A 6809-nucleotide genomic window follows, 5' to 3' on the forward strand; every position below is an offset into this window, starting at 1 on the left:
TGAAAGGGGGGTGATTTGAACTTTTAATACTTTTTATATTTTTTTATATTTTTTTACTTTTTTTTTTTTTGCATTTATTAGACCCCCCTAGGGGTGTTGAACCCCAGGGGGTCTGATCACTAATGCAATGCATTACAATGCTAATGCATTGCAATGCATTGCAAAAAATCATCCTTTCTTTTGCAGGCTGCATAGACCAGCCTGCAAAAGAGAGAATTTGCAGACCGGCTGGGAGCCTTTAGCTCCCAGCTATCATGGCAACAGGACGTCAGCCCTGGAGCATGCTCCAGGAGCCGGCGATCCCGGTCAAAATGGCGGCGCCCATGCGCCGCCGGGAAAATGGTGTCTCCGGCGCCTTTGACCGCGGCGCCGGAGGGGTTAATGCCTCAGATCGGTCCGGGGACCAATCGGAGGCATTAGAGCCGGTTGTCTACTGCTTAAAGCAGTAGACACCTGGCGGCTATGGCGACCGCTTGGCTCCCGGGCAGTCGCCATAGTTACAGACCCGACATGCGCCGTACTATTACGGCGCATGTCGGGAAGGGGTTAAAGAGCACATTCTACTGGAATGGGTTTCAGGCGCCATGTCTCTTTTGCAGAGTCCCTAAAGTACCAGTACAATGAAAACTCTCCAAATGTGATCCCATTGTGGAAACTAAACTGTCATAGAATGTATCAAGGTGTTTAGCTAGCTTTTTGACACCACAGCTGTTTTACAAATTTTATTAACAATGGGACATGAAAATGAAAAAATTGTTTCTTTCCAATAAAGCACCGGTTCATTTTCACAATTACTCCTGAACAGAGCAATACCGCATATGTGGTGGTGCATACAGTACTGTCTAAACTGTTGGAAGGGCACATGATAGGGAATGGACTGGAAAGAGCTCTATTTGGCTGTTGGAGGGCAGGTTTTGCTAAAATAGTGTCTGGGTGCTTTGTCTCATTTGTAGAGCCCCTAAAGTACCAGTATAAGGGAAGACATTAAAAAGTGTAGTATTTTGGAACCTATACCCCTCACAGAATTAAAGGGTATAATAGGCATTTTGACCCCACCACTGTTTCTCAGATTTTATTAACATTAGGGCATGAAAATAAAAAAAATGTTGTTTTTCTGATAAAACTTCACTTTTGTCCCAAACTATTCATTTTCACCAGAGGTTAAAGGAGAAAATGCACCTAACAGTCCTCCAAACAATTTTTCATGAACATGGGAAAACCCCATATGTGGTTGTAAACTGCTGTATGAGTACATGGTAGGGCTTGGAATGGAAAGAACGCTATTTAGCTATTAGAGGGCAGATTTTGCTGTAATAGTTTTCAGGTGACATGTCATATTTACAGATTCCCTAAAATAACAGTACAATGAAGACCCCAAAAAGTGAATCCATTTTGGAAACTATACCCCAAAATGAATTTATCAAGGGAATCAATGAGAATTTTGAACATAAAGCTGTTTCACAGTTTTATTAACATTGGGTGATGAAAATGAAAAAAAAAAAATTTCAAATTTTTTTTATCTTAGGCACAATTTTTTTATTTTCACAAATTAAAGGAGAAAATGAACCTCAGAATTTGATACACAATTTGTGATGATTCCAGAAATCCTCCACACATGGATGAAAACGAGTGATTATGAAGATAATCTTGTTTCCCTTAGTCCTAACAGCGGCACAATGTGGGGTATTTCTGCCCCTGTGTGCTGGTAGGACAGGCGGATATTTAATTAGCCAATCAAATGCGTGGCAGGCCCTATAAGAGGGCACAAGAACCTCCCCCTGCGTGTAAATACAAAAGTACCTCCATTACATTTATATACAGTTTTATACATAAGATATGATTCCCAGGGTGGGAAATCTTGTGCCGCTGTTAGGACTAAGGGAAACAAGATTATCTTCATAATCACTCGTTCCCTGTCGTCCTCAACAGCGGCACAATGTGGGGATATAGCAAGCAGGTCCCCAAGATGGGTGGGACAAACCCATGACCGATCTTAAACTGGTCTGGGCAAAGGCAGTGGAATCTGCCACTTGGTCCTTCAGGCGGTAATGCCGAATGAAGGTGGATTCAGATGCCCAAGAGGCAGCTGCATATATTTGGTCCACAGACAAAGCACTTCTTTCTGCCCGAGAAGTGGACACTGCCCTGGTTGAATGGGCATGAAGGAAAGATGGAGCCGACAGCCCTTGGGCTGGGATATTGTAGCTTTGGCGGCTTTGGCGCCCTTGTTTTTCCCCGTGTAGCTGACCAACAGGTTTTCAGTCCACCTAAAGGGGCGAGTGCGCTGCAAGTAGATCTGCAGGCATCTAACCACATCCAGCTTGTGCCATCTTTCTTCTTCAGCAGAAGAAGGGAACGGAAAAAATACTGGAAGGGAAATCAGTTGGTTCCTGTTTACAGCAGATGGCACCTTGGGACGAAACCCAGGGAGGAACCTAAGCTGTACATGGTCAGAGAAAAAGGTGGTATATGGCTCCTCAGCGGACAAAGCTTGTAGTTCACTAACGCGTTTGGCAGGTGTGACTGCCAATAGCAGCGCCATTTTGCCGGTTAGCGACTTGAGGGAGACCTCTTCCAGAGGTTCAAATGGCTGGCCACATAGGGCGTTCAGGACCGGAATAAGGTCCCATTGGTGGACAGGGGTGTTTACCACCGGTCTCAGCCTAGTTGCCCCTTTAATAAAGGTGCTCACTAAAGGATCCTGAGACAAACGCCTCCCCAGATAGGCGGACAGGGCCGCTACGTGTACCTTGAGTGTGGCCGCAGCAAGACCTCTGTCTAGTCCGTCTTGAAGGAAGTCCAGGATCGCCTCCGTAGGGGGATCGGTGGAGTCCACTTGATGCTGCAGACACCAGGCATTAAAGATGTTACCTATTCGACGGTAGTTCCTGTTAGTCGAATCTGCTCTGGCGCTGGATAGGGTCTTCAAGACGGCTTGTGACAGTCCTCTATTTCTCAATAGGGACTGGTCAACCTCCAGGCTGTCAGGTTGAGTCTCCTCAGATCCTGGCATCTCAGCTCTCCTTGGGTTACCAGGTCTGGGAGTGGGGGAAGCCTCCAATATATGCCCTGACTCATTTGTATGAGCTGAGCAAACCAAGCCCTTTTTGGCCAGAACGGGATTATGGCTATTCCCGAGGCTTGGTCCTGTCTTATTTTTATCAATACCTTCGGTATGATTGGAATTGGAGGGAATATGTAAAACAGCCTGAACCTCCATGGGATGGACAGGGCATCCACCGCCAAGGGATTGTCCTCCTAGTACAGAGAGCAGAAGGTCCCCACCTTGGCGTTGAGTCGGGTAGCCATAAGATCGACCTCCGGGAGACCCCATCTCTGGACGATCTGTTGAAATACGTCTGGATTGAGAGACCATTCTCCTGATACGGTAATACCCTGACTCAGCTGATCCGCTACTATGTTCAGGGAGCCCTTTATGTGAACAGCGGATAACTGGACCAGATTCTTCTCCGCCTAGGCAAATATGAGATTCGTCTCTCTCAGCAAGGTTGGTGACCTGGTGCCCCCTTGTTTGTTTATATAGACTACCACCGTCATATTGTCTGACCGGTTTTTGACAGACTTGCCTTTCAATTCTGGGGCAAAGTGTACTAGGGCCAGGTACACTGCTCTGAGTTCCTTGAGATTGGATGACCCCAGCTCCGGACATCTCCATCGTCCTTGTACAGTTTTGTCTTGACAATGGGCTCCCCATCCCCACTGGGATGCATCTGTTGTCAACAGGGTCCACACTGTCGGGACCGTGGACCTTCCGTCTTTCAGGTGTATCCACCATCTGAGGGAAAGACGGGTAGCGGGAGAAAGGCAGATCTTCTTGTGCAATCCCCGTGGAGACCTGTTCCAGGTTCTCAACACTTCCATCTGCAGGGGACGCAAATGCCATAAAGTCCAAGGCACCGCCCTGGCCGAGGATGACATCAGGCCCAGGACTCTCATGGCGGTCCGGATGGTTACCTGCCGAGTGCGCAATAGGAATCGTGCACTGGCTTGGATTCTTTCCTTCCTTGGACTGGAGAGGAAGATCTGCATCGCTTCTGAATCCACTATAAATCCGAGGAATTTTCTTCAGGTGGATGGAACGATTTCGGACTTCTCCCAATTGATAATCCTCACTCCTGTAGGAAGTTGATGGCAAGGTTGAGCTGCTGGAGGAGGGCAGCAGGAGACTGAGCTTTCAGTAGCCAGTCGTCTAGATAAGGGACGATGAAAAGACCCTGAAGTCTGAGGGCCGCGGCGACCGGAGAAATCACCTTGGTGAATACCAGTGGGGCGGATGTGCCGAATGGCAGAGCTGTGAATTGATAGTGCTCCCTGTGGCCGACCATAGCGACGGCAATCCTGAGGAACTTCCTGTGGAAATGAGCAATGGGGACATGTAGATAGGCGTCCTTCAAATCGAGGGTAACCATCACCTCTCCTGGCTGAAGAAACACAGCCACGGAATCCACGGTTTCCATTCGAAATGACCTCTTCCTGATAAACCGATTGAGGTACCTCAGATCTATTATCATCCTCCAGCCCCCGGTGAACTTGGGGACCAGAAAGACGGGGGAGTAGACTCCCAGACCGAGGTCTGAGGCTGGCACCTTCTCCAGGGCGCCCTTGGTAACATATTCGGCAACCAAGGCTTCTAGACTGGCCTGCTGAGAAGGTGGAAGAGTTTGGGTGGAAACGAACCGATCTGGAGGTGGAAGATGAAAGTCGATGTGATACCCGTGTTGTATGATCTTCAACACCCATGGGTCTTGGATATGGGTGAACCATGCTCTGGAAAAGGAGGAAAGACGTCCTCCCAGGAAGGGGGGCCACAGGGAGCTGCCCCACGTCAAAACTCAGGCTTCCTCTTGGTGTCCTCCTTGGAAGCGCCACGACCAGCTCCCCTAGGGCGATATCTAAAACGCCGTTGTTGGGAAGGGCGTCTATAATTAGAGGAAGAACCTCTGCCTCTAGAGGGAGCACGTCTGCCCCTGGATGCTTGAGGTAGGGACCTTCCCCTACCTTCAGCTAATCCCTCCATAATGGCGTCTAAGCTTTGGCCAGACACCCTTCCCGGCTCAAAGGGGAGAGCACAGAGTGCTGCTTTAGACGCAAAATCTGCCCGCCAAGGCTTTAGCCAAAGGGGTCTACGGGCCGCAGTAGACAACGCCATAGATTTGGCGGAGATTTTTAATTGATGGCAGGAGGATTCCGCCAAATAATCTGCAGCCCTATGAACTCTTTTCATAGAGGCCAGAATCTCATCTCTGTCTACGCCCAAGTCTATATCCCGCTCCAAGGCGGCTAAGCGGTTGCGCAAAAAGTCACCAACCATAGAGGAGGCTATGGCCACAGAGGCTTGCGCGGAGGAAGCTGAGTAGACATTCTTCAGAACGGAGTCCGCCCTACGATCCAGAGGGTCCTGAAGATTTGAACCATCTTCCAAGGGCACCAGGGTTCTGCGGGACAGCTTTGCTACGGCCAAATCCACCTTCGGGGGAGGCCCCCAGGAATCCCACTGGGTAGTGTTAATAGGAAACAAACTCTTGAAGATCCTGGAAAGCGAATGTCCTTTCTCTGGCTGTTTCCACTGCTGTGCCATAAGGTCGGTCAGCGTGGCGTCCGCATGGAAGGCAATATGTCCCCCAGAGGCAGACGTGGAGGCTTCCCCGTCAACATCTCGGCCCACTGTAGACCGGATGGACTTCAGCAGCCTGCCCGTTTGTTCATAATGGAACGCAGTTCTGCTGGAATAACTGAGTCGTCCTCGGAGGAATCATCCTCTGCCACCCGCAGGTGTTACAAGGGGGGGGGGGGGGAGAGACGAGGAACGGAGCTCAGAGCATGGTCTCCTGGTGAGCTGAGACAAGGTGCAATGGATCCCTTTGAGGGAATCATCCTGCAAAACAAAAAGGAGAGTACAAGCAAGGGAAAAACTATTTACCCAAGCGATGCCCAACCTCACCATCTCCTTGACCCATGCCATCATATCTCTGGGAGAGGGCTCCACAGGTGGAGGACCTCTGCACCCGCGACAACGGGCCCACTCATAGCCTGAAAATAGGCAAGTTATAGGACCAGTAGTACCCCGCAGGGCACAACCTTTCAAGCCGCTACCTACCATCAGGGAGCGGTGTGTCGCAATCGAAGCAGGAAAGATGTTTCCTCTTGGAAGAGGTTTTCCTCCTACCATCCCCAGGAGGGGTAGTAGAGGATGACATATCCTACAGAGAGAGATAATAGACCATGCAACACTGTCACCATGACATCATACCAGCTTTTAAAAAAAGGGTAAATCTTACCAGGTCCTGTAGACCGGACAGAGAGGTGACTTGGCGCCCAACGTGCGACCCGAACCCACGACCTTGAGATTAAGAGTCTCATGCTCTACCGACTGAGCTAGCCGGGCTGGCGCTGTGAGCAGGATCTGAACCTGTGCGGGGAGACCCCATTGGATTTCGAGTCCAAAACCTTAACCACTCGGCCATCACAGCCGGTTCCCAATAAAGTTTGCAAACTGGAAAAGAGTTCAAGATCAATGAACACCACAATCGCACGCCTTCAGCAGATACTGCAGGAAGGTCTCTGACACCAGGCCAGCCAGCCTCTTAATTCTGGCCGGCTGGAAGTGGGCGGAGCCACAATCAAAGCAGGTGAGGCAACCTGCCCAGACAACTAACCCTGTAATCAGGGGTCTGCAAAGATATACATTCCCCCCCACCAAGAGGCCCTTAACACGGGCACTTACCCCCACATCTCCCCGTCTTTTCCGGCCTTTAATAAGGCCTGAATCTTCCCTGAGTGAGCGGCCG

At 49.8% G+C, this 6809-nt stretch overlaps 1 non-coding gene across 1 annotated transcript; it reads right to left on the reverse strand.

Moving 5' to 3' along the window:
- Positions 1 to 6409: 6409 nt before the first annotated feature.
- Positions 6410 to 6491, reverse strand: TRNAS-CGA (transfer RNA serine (anticodon CGA)). Its single transcript has one exon. It is a non-coding gene; the product is annotated as a tRNA-Ser (tRNA).
- Between the last annotated feature and the right edge of the window lie 318 nt (positions 6492 to 6809).

The sequence above is a fragment of the Leptodactylus fuscus genome, chromosome 1 (genome assembly GCF_031893055.1).
Source record: "Leptodactylus fuscus isolate aLepFus1 chromosome 1, aLepFus1.hap2, whole genome shotgun sequence".
In the NCBI taxonomy this organism is placed as follows: domain Eukaryota; kingdom Metazoa; phylum Chordata; class Amphibia; order Anura; family Leptodactylidae; genus Leptodactylus; species Leptodactylus fuscus.